At 51.8% G+C, this 15,508-nt stretch overlaps 2 protein-coding genes across 5 annotated transcripts in view; one reads left to right on the top strand and one right to left on the bottom strand.

Annotated features, from left to right (window-relative positions):
• The window catches only part of Rpn1 (regulatory particle non-ATPase 1), a 674,509-nt gene that overhangs the window by 214,955 nt on the left and 444,046 nt on the right, over positions 1–15,508 (top strand). The window lies entirely within an intron of this gene.
• Positions 1–15,508, bottom strand: part of LOC123754113 (glycerol kinase) — a 266,318-nt gene that overhangs the window by 68,104 nt on the left and 182,706 nt on the right. For 2 of the 4 annotated variants that reach the window (XR_011223551.1, XR_011223552.1), the window contains one exon: positions 3,173–3,506. The exons of the other annotated variants lie outside the window; for them this stretch is intronic. The gene's annotated coding sequence lies outside the window, so the exon portion shown is untranslated. The remainder of the gene's footprint in view (positions 1–3,172; positions 3,507–15,508) is intronic. 4 annotated transcript variants of the gene reach the window in all.

The raw sequence follows: 15,508 nt of genomic DNA, 5'->3' as shown, positions 1-15,508 counted from the left end.
CAATGGAGGTCTTCGCAGCAAAAGCAGTACAAATATAGACCTCCAAGTTCACTAGGACATCCGTTGTCCTGCTGCACTTGCGAAAACCAAATTGAGAAGGGGAGAGGTGGTGATAGTGCTCTAAGAACCACATCAAACTAACTTTAACCATACGTTCAAAGAGCTTGCAGACACAACTCGTGAGGGGAATAGGGCAGAAGTCCTTGGAGGGATGACCCGAGAGACCCTGGTTTCCAAACAGGGAGGACGACAGCATTGAGCCAGTCCTCAGGGACTGACGACAACTCCCAGACCCGATTGTACAGACTTGGTAAATGCTAAGACGTGCACGGAGGGAGATGGCAAAGCATCTCATAATGAATGCCATCGGAGCCTGCTGCCGTAGAACCGCAGAGGGCTAGGGGCAGACTGGAGCTCAGAGAGAGAGGGAGAAGGGATCGTTATAGGGAAGGTGAAGATGGGTACAGCAATCTAAAGGATGAGATTCAAGAATAAGCTTACGAAGAAGGAAGGATTGGGGGAAGATGAAAACCAGAACTAACAGACGAAAAGTGGGAACCCAGTTCGGTCGCGACCTGCAACGGGTCCGCCACAAGAGCACCACGGAGGTGAAGGACCAGCAAGACATTGGGAGCGAACTTACCCGCAATCTTGCGGATACGCTTCCAGACCAGTGGCAGAGGAGTTTTGGACGTAACAGTGGAGACATAAGACATCCAGTGAGCACGTTTAGCCGCACGGATGGTCATACGGGCCACCGCACTTGCCTTCCGAAACAAAAGAAAAGACTCAACCGTCTGCCGGCGGCGATGTCTCTTCCAGGCTGCACGCTTACAGCGGACAGCCCGAGCACAGTCCATATTCCACCAGGGAACGCACTTCCACGTTCCCCGAGAGGAAGAGCGAGGAACAGTGTGGAGGGCAGTGTCAAAGACAGTGTCATGAAAAAGAAGGAGGGCGCGAGGGAGAGGCAGAACGGAGAGGTCGGAAATAGTAGCACGGAGAGTAAAAGAGGCGCCAGTCAGCCTCAGCAAACCGCCACCTAGGGAAGGAGAGGGGAAGGTGAAAAGAGAAAAAGGAAACAAGGATGGGGAAATGGTCACTGCCATGGAGGTCATCAAGGACCCGCCACCCGAAATCTAAGTACAGGGATGACGAGCACAGAGAAAGATCGAGACAGGAAAAGGAGCGAGTCCAAGAGTCCAAATAAGTGGGATCACCAGAATTCAGAAGAGAAGGAAGAACAGAGGATGAAAGGTTCAAGGAGGCGACCCCGGGTGTTTGTCAGCACATCACCCCAAAGGGCATGTCAACAATTGAAATCACCCAGGAGGAGCACAGGCTCCAGCAAGGAGTCTAGGAGGTATGTAAGATCGGGAAGAGAAAGTGGGATAGTGGGGGGGGGGGGGGGGGGAGATAAATGGAACAAACCGTGTACCATTTACGCACAAAGACACAGTGGAGAGGCGATGAAAAAAGTAAGGGGACGAAGGGAACATTAGAGCGAATCAAGAGAGCAGAAGAGTTATGGGCCCCAACAATAGCTGGGGGGAGAGAAAAGAATAGCCACGGAAGCGACCAGGCATCGGCTCCTGGAGACAGACACAAAGGGGTGAAAACTGTGAAATTAGAAGTTGGAGGTCAAGGAAATTGGTGTAATATGCATGGATGTTCCACTGAAGAATAGACATCGACAAAAAGAGAAAGGATAGCAACAGAGAACAAAGAAGAAAGAAAGGTGAAAAAGGAACACAGCACGTTAAAGAAGCACAGGGTCGGGATCAGGGTCAGCGGTCAGGGTTAGGGGGCATGGGTAATCTGAGTAAAGAAGGAGGGAAAGGAGCGGGAGGACAGACCAGAGGTGGACGAGCAGGGTCCGGAGGAGGAGGAGGAGGAGGAGGAGACAACTGAGAGGGGCGGACAAGAAGAGCAGGAGGAGGATGGGCAGAAAGAGGGGAGCGCACCTCAGTAAAGGCAGTAACCGAGACGGAACTGGGGGGCCAAAGAAACCTCCACAGTAGGAACAGGGGGCTCTACCATTGAAGCGGGAGGGAAAGGAACAATAGAATCAGAGATAGGGGGCGAAGAAGAAAGCGAAGCCTTCTTTCCTACCGGGGAAGAGGAAGGAGAGGAGCCAGGAGCTTCTCCCAAGCAGGCCTGCCTTGGGAGAAGCGCACTCCTACTTACTCCTAAGCGCACTCCTCCTACTTGTGACCCCTTTACTCCAAACATGGGACAGAGGGAGACAGGACTAGAGCATTTGAGGGCACCATGCGCAAACATCCAGCACTTATTGCAGAGCCGAGGAGATGGAATATACTCCTGAATGGAGCACCTGGCACCAGCAAGAATGACAGAAGATGGAAGGGTCCTACCATCAAAGGTAATCTCCACAACCCGAAGGGGCAGACGGCGACGACCACGAGGGGGACGAGTAAACGTGTCCACCTGAAGGACAGAATGACCCTGGGCCTCGAGGATATGCTTGATATCCTCGTGGCAGTCTTTTAGATTTCTAACACCGGTTGCAACATAGTGCGGGAGGAGAACAGTGCCAACATTGGCATTTAACCGAGCTTTCTTGGATAAGGATAATTCAGGATAAGGCAGCCAATTGTGGCTGCATCCTGAGAAGGACCAGCAACAACAACACAGGTACCAAGATGGGTGGGGTTGAAGGTAACAGAGGCATCTGCTGAATCTACAAGATGCCTATGAAGGGAAAAATTGTCAGGAGGAGTTGAATCCAAAGGATGGAGGTCAAAGTACTTAGTCCTCGAAGCAGGACCAAACAAAGCATGGTATGAATTAGGATGGGAAGGGAGCATACGAGAGCGGCCGTGGCGGGGACGGCGATGAGAACCTTTAGAGACGGGTCATAAGGCGCAGAGTCACAATAAGAGATGGAACCGTGCAAGGGGACGAGACGGTCACCACAGCAGGCTTGGGGCTCGACCCAACCACAGAGGAGGGAGGGGAGCAGGAAGGAAGAGTCCGGTCTGGGCCTAAACTGGGCCCTGTAGTGGGGGCTACAGAGCCCGGTCTTCCAGGACAATCCAACTCAGGGCCTTGGTCGCTCACCCCATGAGCCTGAGAAACAGAAGTTGTGTCGTCATCCATGCAGCAAACTATTTCAAAGGTTTGGGACCTGGAACCAAGGGATACCACCTACCAGGGCAGCCAGGGAGGCCGAGTGCGGGCCAGTGCAGGAAGGGTGCGTCGTCCCCAGCGGTGCTCCCCCTTTTCAACAGGGGAGTCCTACTACATCGTCCATTCTCCCACACTGGTGCTAAGACCCCATTCCCCCTATCGCCCCAGATTGAACACCCAGCCATCCACTCAGGGCGACCCCTCCAGCGGGTGGTCCGATGGAAGACAGGCCCCTACGTGGTGCTCTTCAGCATGTACACCACCCAAAGAGAGGGCAAAGGCAACCCACACCGGTCCCAGGGAGGTGTACTTGAGCCCCTCACCACAGCAAGGAGGCACCACGGAGGGGCTGTATTCTGTATAAAATGTATAAAGTTAATATTTTTGGGTGTACCGAATGGATTAATTCAATTTACATTATTTCACATGGGAAAATTGGATTTGGTGTATGAACATTTGGCTTATGATCTGTCTCTTAGAACCGATTAAATTCATAGACCGAGGTTCCACTGTACAGAAGCCTAAATCTTATAATTGCACATGGCACATATTTTACCAGTAAATATATACATGGCAATCACTCATTTGCTGCTGTTAAAAGTTAAATGGCTCCTAGTATGGCCACAGAGAAGGCCAACTCGGATAGTGTGCTTGGTGAATTCTTAATTAGCCTAAACCAGACAGCAGTCATACTTGATCAGATGACATAGCCTGCAATAGTAGTCAAGTAATATAGTAACAGGGATCATGTTCACGCATATTGAACAATTATTTCCAAACATATTGCATTACAATTTTGGTCCTAAAATGTAAAAATAAAACCAGATAAACTTCAAGTACAAACATTTTGGGGAGGGTAAACTATGTACACTTGCTCAGTAAACAGTTAGTGGGCTGTGGTGACTTCTTCAACTATGCTGTAGTAGGAACTACGGTACTTAACATTGTATATTACAATACAAACATCCACTGCTATACAAACAAAACATCAAAGACAGGAAGGAAAGAAAGAAACTGTATTACCAAAAAATATTACTGATAAAAAGACTAAAAAAAATATGTTGACATTAATGTATGGGAAAATACTGCATAGACCGTTGTGTATACATTATTAATAAATAATAGCTACACACACACACACTATTTTACTATTTTCTCCTTAGTTAGAGAAGTCTTGATACACTACTCCTCTCTATTCTTTGCCTTAATCATTCATGGCAGGTAACAATGTAATTATTACTATTTACTACTTTGACATATAAATCACATTCAGTAATGAAGACTTACTTCTCATAAATAAAATGAGGAAAATAAAAATATAAGTACTATATCTAGAACATTTATTAGGAGAAACTGAATGGTAACAACAAAAGCTATTTAATATTTACTTTAATATTAAACAAATTGCATAAACTATATCAATATCAAGAATAAAAAGTGTTAATAAAAATAATCAAGCATAATAAGGCAACAAAATTCTTAAGACTATAATAACAAAAATATTAAAATTGAGAAGCCTAAAAAATAAACAAAAAATGTCTAAGTTTGTAGAATAAAGAACATGCAGTCTTCCCATTAATAGTGTCTCATTTGGCTGTGCCACCACCGGGCCCTGGCCCTGCAGCCGACACGCCACCGGGCACTGGCCCTGCAGCTGACACGCCACCGGGCCCTGGCCCTGCAGCTGACACGCCACCGGGCCCTGGCCCTGCAGCCGACACGCCACCGGGCCCTGGCCCTGCAGCCGACACGCCACCAGGCCCTGGCCCTGCAGCCGACACGCCACCGAGCCCTGGCCCTGCAGCCGACACGCCACCGGGCCCTGGCCCTGCAGCCGACACGCCACGGGGCCCTGGCCCTGCAGCCGACACGCCACCGGGCCCTGGCCCTACAGCAGTCACGCCACCGGGCCCTGGCCCTGCAGCTGACACGCCACCGGGCCCTGGCCCTGGCCCTGCAGCCGACACGCCACGGGGCCCTGGCCCTGCAGCAGTCACGCCACCGGGCCCTGGCCCTGCAGCCGACACGCCACGGGGCCCTGGCCCTGCAGCTGACACGCCACCGGGCCCTGGCCCTGCAGCCGACACGCCACCGGGCCCTGGCCCGGCAGCCGACACACAACCAGATGCTGGCCCGGCAGCTGACACACAACCAGACGCTGGCCCGGCAGCCGACACACAACCAGATGCTGGCCCTGCAGCCGACACGCCACCGGGCCCTGGCCCGGCAGCCGACACACAACCAGATGCTGGCCCGGCAGTTGACACACAACCAGACGCTGGCCCGGCAGCCCACACACAACCAGATGCTGGCCTGGCAGCCCACACACAACCAGATGCTGGCCCTGCAGCTGACACGCCACCGGGCCCTGGCCCGGCAGCCGACACACAACCAGATGCTGGCCCGGCAGCCCACACACAACCAGATGCTGGCCTGGCAGCCCACACACAACCAGATGCTGGCCCGGCAGCCCACACACAACCAGATGCTGGCCTGGCAGCCCACACACAACCAGATGCTGGCCCTGCAGCCGACACGCCACCGGGCCCTGGCCCGGCAGCCGACACACAACCAGATGCTGGCCCGGCAGCCCACACACAACCAGATGCTGGCCTGGCAGCCCACACACAACCAGATGCTGGCCCGGCAGCCGACACACAACCAGATGCTGGCCCGGCAGCCCACACATAACCAGATGCTGGCCTGGCAGCCCACACACAACCAGATGCTGGCCCGGCAGCCCACACACAACCAGATGCTGGCCCGGCAGCCCACACACAACCAGATGCTGGCCCGGCAGCCCCCACACAACCAGATGCTGGCCCGGCAGCCCCCACACAACCAGATGCTGGCCTGGCAGCCCCCACACAACCAGATGCTGGCCCGGCAGCCCACACACAACCAGATGCTGGCCCGGCAGCCGACACACAACCAGATGCTGGCCCGGCAGCCCCCACACAACCAGATGCTGGCCCGGCAGCCCACACACAACCAGATGCTGGCCCGGCAGCCCACACACAACCAGATGCTGGCCCGGCAGCCCACACACAACCAGATGCTGGCCCGGCAGCCCACACACAACCAGATGCTGGCCCGGCAGCCCACACATACCCAGATGCTGGCCTGGCAGCCCACACACAACCAGATGCTGGCCTGGCAGCCCACACACAACCAGATGCTGGCCCGGCAGCCCACACACAACCAGATGCTGGCCTGGCAGCCCACACATACCCAGATGCTGGCCTGGCAGCCCACACACAACCAGATGCTGGCCCGGCAGCCCACACACAACCAGATGCTGGCCCGGCAGCCCACACACAACCAGATGCTGGCCCGGCAGCCCACACACAACCAGATGCTGGCCTGGCAGCCCACACATACCCAGATGCTGGCCTGGCAGCCCAACCAGATGCTGACCCGGCAGCCCACACACAACCAGATGCTGGCCTGGCAGCCCACACACAACCAGATGCTGGCCTGGCAGCCCACACATACCCAGATGCTGGCCCGGCAGCCCACACATACCCAGATGCTGGCCTGGCAGCCCACACACAACCAGATGCTGGCCTGGCAGCCCACACATACCCAGATGCTGGCCCGGCAGCCCACACATACCCAGATGCTGGCCTGGCAGCCCACACATACCCAGATGCTGGCCTGGCAGCCCACACATACCCAGATGCTGGCCCGGCAGCCGACACACAACCAGATGCTGGCCTGGCAGCCCACACATACCCAGATGCTGGCCTGGAAGCCCACACATACCCAGATGCTGGCCTGGCAGCCCACACACAACCAGATGCTGGCCCGGCAGCCCACACACAACCAGATGCTGGCCTGGCAGCCCACACACAACCAGATGCTGGCCCAGCAGCCGACACACAACCAGATGCTGGCCCGGCAGCCCACACACAACCAGATGCTGGCCCGGCAGCCCACACATACCCAGATGCTGGCCCGGCAGCCCACACACAACCAGATGCTGGCCCGGCAGCCCACACACAACCAGATGCTGGCCCGGCAGCCCACACACAACCAGATGCTGGCCCGGCAGCCCCCACACAACCAGATGCTGGCCCGGCAGCCCACACATACCCAGATGCTGGCCTGGCAGCCCACACATACCCAGATGCTGGCCCGGCAGCCCACACACAACCAGATGCTGGCCTGACAGCCCACACATACCCAGATGCTGGCCCGGCAGCCCACACATACCCAGATGCTGGCCTGGCAGCCCACACATACCCAGATGCTGGCCTGGCAGCCCACACACAACCAGATGCTGGCCCGGCAGCCCACACACAACCAGATGCTGGCCCGGCAGCCCACACACAACTAGATGCTGGCCCGGCAGCCCACACACAACCAGATGCTGGCCTGGCAGCCCACACACAACCAGATGCTGGCCTGGCAGCCCACACATAACCAGATGCTGGCCCGGCAGCCCACACATAACCAGATGCTGGCCCGGCAGCCCACACATACCCAGATGCTGGCCTGGCAGCCCACACATACCCAGATGCTGGCCCGGTAGCCCACACATACCCAGATGCTGGCCTGGCAGCCCACACATTCCCAGATGCTGGCCTGGCAGCCCACACACAACCAGATGCTGGCCCGGCAGCCCACACACAACCAGATGCTAGCAGCCCCCACACAACCAGATGCTGGCCTGGCAGCCCACACACAACCAGATGCTGGCCTGGCAGCCCACACACAACCAGATGCTGGCCTGGCAGCCCACACATAACCAGATGCTGGCCCGGCAGCCCACACATACCCAGATGCTGGCCCGGCAGCCCACACACAACCAGATGCTGGCCCGGCAGCCCACACACAACCAGATGGTGGCCTGGCAGCCCACACATACCCAAATGCTGGCCCGGCAGCCCACACATAACCAGATGCTGGCCCGGTATCCCACACACAACCAGATGCTGGCCCGGCATCCCCCACACAACCAGATGCTGGCCCGGCATCCCACACACAACCAGATGCTGGCCCGGCAGCCCACACACAACCAGATGCTGGCCCGGCAGCCCACACACAACCAGATGCTGGCCTGGCAGCCCACACACAACCAGATGCTGGCCTGGCAGCCCACACATACCCAGATGGTGGCCCGGCAGCCCACACATAACCAGATGCTGGCCCGGCAGCCCACACACAACCAGATGCTGGCCTGGCAGCCCACACACAACCAGATGCTGGCCCGGCAGCCGACACACAACCAGATGCTGGCCTGGCAGCCCACACATACCCAGATGGTGGCCCGGCAGCCCACACATAACCAGATGCTGGCCCGGCAGCCCACACACAACCAGATGCTGGCCTGGCAGCCCACACACAACCAGATGCTGGCCCGGCAGCCCACACACAACCAGATGCTGGCCTGGCAGCCCACACACAACCAGATGCTGGCCCGGCAGCCCACACACAACCAGATGCTGGCCCGGCAGCCCACACACAACCAGATGCTGGCCTGGCAGCCCACACACAACCAGATGCTGGCCCGGCAGCCGACACACAACCAGATGCTGGCCTGGCAGCCCACACATACCCAGATGGTGGCCCGGCAGCCCACACATAACCAGATGCTGGCCCGGCAGCCCCCACACAACCAGATGCTGGCCTGGCAGCCGACACACAACCAGATGCTGGCCCGGCAGCCGACACACAACCAGATGGTGGCCCGGCAGCCCACACATAACCAGATGCTGGCCCGGCAGCCCCCACACAACCAGATGCTGGCCCGGCAGCCCACACACAACCAGATGCTGGCCCGGCAGCCCACACACAACCAGATGGTGGCCTGGCAGCCCACACATACCCAAATGCTGGCCCGGCAGCCCACACATAACCAGATGCTGGCCCGGTATCCCACACACAACCATATGCTGGCCCGGCATCCCCCACACAACCAGATGCTGGCCCGGCATCCCACACACAACCAGATGCTGGCCCGGCAGCCCACACACAACCAGATGCTGGCCCGGCAGCCCACACACAACCAGATGCTGGCCTGGCAGCCCACACACAACCAGATGCTGGCCTGGCAGCCCACACATACCCAGATGGTGGCCCGGCAGCCCACACATAACCAGATGCTGGCCCGGCAGCCCACACACAACCAGATGCTGGCCTGGCAGCCCACACACAACCAGATGCTGGCCCGGCAGCCGACACACAACCAGATGCTGGCCTGGCAGCCCACACATACCCAGATGGTGGCCCGGCAGCCCACACATAACCAGATGCTGGCCCGGCAGCCCACACACAACCAGATGCTGGCCTGGCAGCCCACACACAACCAGATGCTGGCCCGGCAGCCCACACACAACCAGATGCTGGCCTGGCAGCCCACACACAACCAGATGCTGGCCCGGCAGCCCACACATAACCAGATGCTGGCCCGGCAGCCCACACACAACCAGATGCTGGCCTGGCAGCCCACACACAACCAGATGCTGGCCCGGCAGCCCACACACAACCAGATGCTGGCCTGGCAGCCCACACATACCCAGATGGTGGCCCGGCAGCCCACACATAACCAGATGCTGGCCCGGCAGCCCCCACACAACCAGATGCTGGCCTGGCAGCCGACACACAACCAGATGCTGGCCCGGCAGCCGACACACAACCAGATGGTGGCCCGGCAGCCCACACATAACCAGATGCTGGCCCGGCAGCCCACACACAACCAGATGCTGGCCTGGCAGCCCACACACAACCAGATGCTGGCCTGGCAGCCGACACACAACCAGATGCTGGCCTGGCAGCCCACACATACCCAGATGGTGGCCCGGCAGCCCACACATAACCAGATGCTGGCCCGGCAGCCCCCACACAACCAGATGCTGGCCTGGCAGCCCACACACAACCAGATGCTGGCCCGGCAGCCCACACACAACCAGATGCTGGCCCGGCAGCCCACACACAACCAGATGCTGGCCCGGCAGCCCACACACAACCAGATGCTGGCCCAGCAGCCCACACACAACCAGATGCTGGCCTGGCAGCCCCCACACAACCAGATGCTGGCCTGACAGCCCACACACAACCAGATGCTGGCCCAGCAGCCCACACACAACCAGATGCTGGCCCAGCAGCCGACACTTAACATTTCTTAGATTTGTACATTGGATTTCAATACAATTTTATTCTAGTGACGAGAAGTCCAATTATTATTCTTTCAAAACTGTCTCTATATGTGAAAAACAGTACAGTAGTTCATAAAGCCTTCCCCCCCCCCCACAAAAAGATCATAAAGTGACCTAAGAGTAATTTAAAGGTGGCATTCAATGAAATATAAAGATGAGTTACATATACTGTACTTCACATAACTATCAGTACTTTATGAAAATTGTGATCCCTCCCATACAGCTACAGTTTTGTATTAGGAATAGTCTACAAATTCCCATATTTCTATGCCTTGCAATAATTTTACTCTTGATAAAAACACAACATTTTAGAGGAAATCCATTGCAGTTGAAGTGAAAAATTCTCCTTCCACAGCTAAATACAATACATAAATTTATTAATTCTTTAGTGTGAAATCCTTAAATGAGAAATAGTTGCATATGTTGTATGAAAATAGCAAGTTAAACAAGCACAGGCATGTATTAAACAATGGCTGTGTGGTCACATTCTCGAGTAAATATTTCATCCAGTAGAAGCGTTATGAAGTCTTGTTTAGCACTGTATAAAACTCCTACCACTCACATCATCAGCTGCTGGGCCAGCTGCTGCTGTGATCAAGTAAGTACTATGTCACATGTATCAAGATCTCTCCAGTAGTGATCAGATGAAGCAAAGCAACAGTGAAAATACAACCAATACATTAAAGAAAACTTAAGAATGGTTTCAATTAAATTGAATGTATTAGCTATCTTGACTGTATAGGATATTTCTTGTCACTCTTAAGTTGCATTGTGTCTTGGCAACATGACTTTATTATTTGTTAAATTCTCTGCTTGGATAAAGTTGCATTTATAGTACTGGGGACAAGGAGGCACTGTAGCCTATTTGAAGACAATTGGTCCACTATATTGCAGACCACTCAAAGTTAAAATCTACACGCTATATCGACCCTATTTTACCGAATCTCTACGAATCCACTAAAGATGTAGCAAGAAGCCAAATACTATTATGGCAATACTATGAACACCAGCACACACTGAACTAGGAACAATCCCCTCAAGTTACTATTCACACACTTGAGAACCCTAGACTCCAGGGCTCTATAAAACTCACCCCAAGAGCCTCACTTATAACCATGTTAAATGTGTACCTCTCTCAAACATCTGGAATTCCAATAATCAACCAATTATAAAAAAATTCAATTTAGTTTTTATTTGCATTAGCTTTATAACATTACTATTAACTTGATAAATTAACGCCAATTCATTTTCACACGAGGCGAGAGTGATCAACTCTGCTTGTCACTTCATCCGAGAGTGAAAATTTCATATAAACCACTCATACTCATCACAAAATAAGCTCTTATTGAACATGATCATGAACATACACACACGAATCAACTCAAAATTTTCCACATCACGTTAAGCCGTAAAATACAAGTCTATAGTACTTGGGATAAACATTAAGCACATACTTTATCTGACAATATTTACAAAGATAATAGTAAAGAAATCCAATGCAACTATTAAAAACTCCTTATATGCAAACAGAACAAAATGAACACAGTGTCAGGATGAGACTACTGAGAAAATGAAGAAATCTTATTCAGCAAAAACATTTCTAGCTGGTTACCAAATTAACAAGCACTTAGTCCTAATTTTCTATGTTAGGCAGTTTGAAAACAAAGTTAAACGCTGAATCATAGTTATATTAGTAATAATTATTACCATTACATTATTATAATGAAATTACATATTACATTAACAATCCTAAAAACAATCCCAGTCATCATTATGAACTGTTCCAAGTGCTATAGTCTTGTTAAAACACAATTTTCCAACATCAGCTGCTTACCTAAAACATATGAATTATTCAAATACAGTTTGATAACAAATGCAGTATTAATGTGATTTTTATGTACTACTAAAAGTATATAATGCATTTTAATAAACAATTGTTGGTTAATATTAAAAGTAGAAAAACAGTTGCTGGCAAAAGGACAATAGTTCCATATATCATAATCAATATGCTTACAGCTCCAATATACCAAATGATCTCAACAATCATTAGCATATTTCCATAAGACTCCTGAATCAACTCAGTACTGTACTGTGTTTACATTCCCTTTTTTACCTCAATATTACTTAAAACATGACAAAACAGTTCACTTCCACACAAGACTTAGTTTGATCATTTTATATTAAACAATTTATAGAGAACTCGAAGTTAGAAAAACAAGAACAAAACCAAAGTCCAAACAAACTTAAGCACTTCTATATATACAGTATTATTAAGAATTCATATTAAGAAAGTGAAAAAAATTACAATAATTTACTATACTTGAGATACGTTGTTTGATGACACTCCCGAACCATAAGGCTGTTCTGCGTGGGGTCTTTGATGAACCTCTAATACTAAGGCACTCAACAATCTTCTGACCTCATGTAACACACTTATTATTTTATATCCAGCAACATCTACACATTCAGCAAGTCAATATTTGACGGCTACAGTTATCTTGAGGTTATCTTGAGATGATTTCGGGGCTTTAGTGTTCCCGCGGCCCGGTCCTCGACCAGGCCTCCACCCCCAGGAAGCAGCCTGTGACAGCTGACTAACACCCAGGTACCTATTTTACTGCTAGGTAACAGGGGCATAGGATGAAAGGAACTCTGCCCATTGTTTCTCGCCGGTGCCCGGGATCGAACCCGGGACCACAGGATCACAAGTCCAACGTGCTGTCCGCTCGGCCGACAGTCACTACACGTACACAATATTGGCAAAGCTCACAACCGTGCGTAGTCGTCACAGACGGCATGCAAGAAGAAAATCACAACCAAAAACACCACCAGTTGCTCTGTTAATGCCGCCACCAAGAAGACAAACCTTAACGTCTGTCATCACAGAGGCAAGACCACCAGTTGCTCTGTTAATGCCACCACCAAGAAGACAAACCTTAACGTCTGTCATCACAGAGGCAAGACCACCAGTTGCTCTGTTAATGCCCCCACCAAGAAGACAAACCTTAACGTCTGTCATCACAGAGGCAAGACCACCAGTTGCTCTGTTAATGCCACCACCAAGAAGACAAACCTTAACGTCTGTCATCACAGAGGCAAGATGGGCAAACCCAGGTTTTACAAAATCATAAATCACTGCAGTTACTCTTGTAGCTCTCATGAACTGGTGCTGTATTAATATAATGGTACTACAGTTATGTATTCACACTACAGATGCACAAACGTCCCTGATAATATATGTACTCTACATTGTAATAATTTGTCTTTAGAATGATAAAATCCAGTTCAGCTTCTACCAATTCTATAAATAAATATACTGTACAGAGCTGGATCATAATATAATAATTATTTTATATTACATATATATTACTCAAAAATAAGGAAGAGGAACTTGGATACAGTACTGCATAACTACAATGTTTAAAGTAATGAAATGCTTCGTTTTGGTGGGTCCTCTTCAGTAGCTCCCTGAGCTACATGTTGGGTTAGATGCGAGCCTAAAGCACCCGACCAGACCTCTAAGTATCACACCTACCAGGGACCAGTACTAGAATCTGCCCCCCCCCCCCAAGAGGGGCAAGGGAGTCTGGAGATACAAAATCAACCCAGATCAAGAGGGAAAATCTACCTGAAAGGTGACGCACCCAAGACAATATGAACAACCCTGATACAAAGAACACACTTGTTGTCCTGTTCCAACTAGTTATGTCTATACACCACCAGATGGCAGCCCATGTAATTTGGGTCTCCAGCCACCAGCCCACATCAGCCATATGCTGCCCAAAGTCAATAACTGAGAACCCTGAAAGGAGGGAAGGGCAGGAACTGGGAGCCACAAGACAGAAGTGTTAATACATCCAATGCTGGATTTCCAAGAGGGTTCCCTTTGTTGGTTCCCCAAGCTAACTCACCATGAGAAATAAAGAAATGAAGCCTAAATAGGGAGGAATGGAGGCAAAGCAAATAATCAGGCTGGAAGATGCCGGTTCCACACCAATGCAAAGTAATCCACCTTTTGGGGTGGCAGAATATCTTGCAGAACCACTGGTTATCTTGAGATGATTTCGGGGCTTTTTAGTGTCCCCGCAGCCCGGTCCTCGACCAGGCCTCCACCCCCAGGAAGCAGCCCGTGACAGCTGACTAACACCCAGGTACCTATTTTACTGCTAGGTAACATGGGCATAGGGTGAAAGAAACTCTGCCCATTGTTTCTCGCCGGCGCCCGAGATCGAACCCGGGACCACAGGATCACAAGTCCAGCGTGCTGTCCGCTCGGCCGACCGCCTCCCTCCTTTCCCGACTGGAAAGACACGTTGTCAACAGTCCATTTTTTGGGTGTGGGAGAGAACAAAGACAAACTGTCTGTATGAACGTTGGAAATGCCCAGCACATGGACTGCATGGAGAGCTAAATCCGGAGAATCCAGAAGACAAGCCACTCGCAGCTTCCAGCATCACAGGGATAGATATATAACCATGGGGGATACAAAGACATCCCCATTGTTCAGGCAATGAGCTACCAGGGAGTAATCGGAGTGGAACCGGATCATGACGGGAGCCAAATCCTTTGTAATGCTTGCCATGGCTATGAACTCACACACCATATTGTGCGCCTGATGAAACAGACCCGATCGCCGACCCTGGGAAGCCTGAAGACATCGAGCAACAGAGCTCCATGGAACTGAACTCTGAAAAGCCTGAAGAGGAAGCTGGCAAAAGAGAGCTGGGGCCCAAACCTGATGGTCACAGTAGCAGCAAAATGGGCAGAACCAGAGGAACCAGTACAGAGCCCTGAGCCAAATTCTACCCAAAGGAAACAAAGTGCAGGCAAAATTCAGACTCCTGCATAGCTGCTCATCTGACTGCTGAGTCACCTTGGGCCAGTTCAATGCCAGACGACGATAGGGCTATTATTAAGCTCAGCATGGCCGAAAGAGGCAAGGAAACTGATGCCGACTGAAAATACCCGACAAGGCTCAGCCAAGTCTGAACCTGGGACAGAACCAACTGGGACTTCTGCCAGTTCACCAGGAACCTGAACCCGGTGAGCTGGAAAAGAACCAGATTCCTGACTAGCCAACATGTAGACTAGGTGGGAGCCTAAATCAGTTATTTGCTGAGGTAGGCCAAACCTGAAACCAGTAAGAGCCAGCAAGAACACTGCCTTAAAAACTGAGTCCTGGACCAAAGGGACAGACA

This window comes from Procambarus clarkii, chromosome 6 (assembly GCF_040958095.1).
Source record: "Procambarus clarkii isolate CNS0578487 chromosome 6, FALCON_Pclarkii_2.0, whole genome shotgun sequence".
In the NCBI taxonomy this organism is placed as follows: domain Eukaryota; kingdom Metazoa; phylum Arthropoda; class Malacostraca; order Decapoda; family Cambaridae; genus Procambarus; species Procambarus clarkii.
The sequence above is the reverse complement of the archived record's forward strand: the minus strand, read 5'-3'. Positions and strand labels throughout refer to the sequence as shown.